The sequence below is a fragment of the Vicia villosa genome, linkage group LG6 (genome assembly GCF_029867415.1).
Source record: "Vicia villosa cultivar HV-30 ecotype Madison, WI linkage group LG6, Vvil1.0, whole genome shotgun sequence".
Taxonomy (NCBI): Eukaryota; Viridiplantae; Streptophyta; class Magnoliopsida; order Fabales; family Fabaceae; genus Vicia; species Vicia villosa.
Window position 1 is genome coordinate 9,894,765 of NC_081185.1, and position 1,932 is coordinate 9,896,696.

Genomic DNA, 1,932 nt, shown 5'->3' on the forward strand with positions numbered 1-1,932 from the left:
GTCGTTCTTGAAAGATGAGGGTACTTCACCCTTTCCTCTTCTCTTGACTCAAGGATTGAAGTCTTCAGATTCTCAAACAGAATGTGAGAGATGTTGATCTCAGTCTTTTTGCCAATGCAGAAAAGAGTGTGCTTGTGATCTGGACTGATGTAAGAAGAGGAGAGCATCCTTTTTCTGTGGTGAAGAGAACCCAGAATAATCTCAGCCCATACTCTATAAAATGGCCTCAAGGTGCCTGTGTTATTAGAGTCAATCCCAGAAGATTTAGAGATTTGTTTTTCAACTATTGACCAATCAACAGATGTATGTCGAAAACCAGACCAACCTTCTTCATCATTCAGATTGTATAGCTTCCTGATCAGTTTTTCAGAGATAACCACTTCATGCCCTAGCACGAATGAAATGATGGCCGTTGGGGTAACCGTTGCATGTACCCAGAAATCCTTCACAAGATCAGGATAAATTGGACCAACCAATCTATTGAGATACTTGGACCATCCTTGCTCAAGGATTCTGGCATCACACTTAAAGCCATTCGCTTTAAGATTGTTGAAGTCCACAGCAGTTTCACATAAAACCTCCAAGTCCTTCGTGGGTATCAAGCAAGTTTTCAAAGGAGCATATTCATAATTTCGTAGAAGGATTTGTGAAGAAGTAAGTCTTTCTTTTGAGGAAGATGAACAAGAGGAAGAGTTCATGATGATAATGCTTTGAGATCAAATCAGAAAACTAGGGTTTGAAGAGAAATGCAACGAAGTGAATGCACAAAAGAGAGAGAAAGAGAGAAAAAGAGGGAATGAAGATGAAGCGGGTTATTTAAAAGATTTAAAAAGAAATCATTATGCATTTAATGAGAAATGACATTAGGAGAGAGAACACAGTAAATGAAATGATTTAATACAGTTACCTAGGTCGGCGTCTTTTCAACTGCACGCTTTGTACTAACCGTACAGACACGTGTTCACCATAAGATAATAGATGACAGCTGTAAATTTCAGAATAGACTTTACGCCTTCAGATTCTGATCACTGCTTCTGATCTGATCAAGTTTCTCTTCTGGAAACACTCCTTCTGAAGTGTGCTGATATAAATCTGAATGATCTTCTGATCCATTACTTCTGATATACACAGCTTCTGGAGGTTCACTTCTTTGTTCTGCAGCTTCTGATACGACAAAATTGTATCTGTAGAAATTCTTAAGCGCTTTGTTTCATCAGAAACAAGTTTATCATCAAACCAGATGTTTATTGATTCGTCCACAATTAATGTTTCAATATTGTATATTCTGTAGCATTTAGAGCATTTAGAATACTCAAGAACGAAACATCATTGCTTGAGAAACAAACAAGACAAATGATTTCAAGACTGATAACTATCTTTTCTGATCTCCTACGAACATAGTTTCTTCAACAGATTTAAGTACCAGAACTTGGAAGACAGTCTTTCTTCCCTTCAAGTGTTGAGACCAACTTGAGTCCATGAGACATGTCATGTTGACTTTTATCTTCTTTGTCACCAAGAGAATCTGCAAAAGAAATAGTCTTTTTCTTTGGTACCCACATTTTCTTGGGTCCTTTCTTGTTAGATTTTCTCAAGTTCTGATTGAACTTGGGTTTAACATTGTAAGCAATAGGAGGAACAGCATGATAATTTTTAATGTGAGTTTCATGATATTTCCTAGGTTGTGTCACATGCTTTTTGGTGTGTGTTATGTGAAAACTTTGAGCATGTGAAGTGTGCCTAATATCATGGGAGTGGCCATACTTGAACTGATCATACAATGGCTTGTATGTGAATTTCATTTCATCAACAGGTTCAAGTTTGTATGGGGTTTCACCCTCAAAACCAATGCCAACTCTTTTGTTTCCAGACACCGCATATATCATAGAAGCTAGCTGACTTCTGCCAATACTTCTAGATAAGAACTTCCTG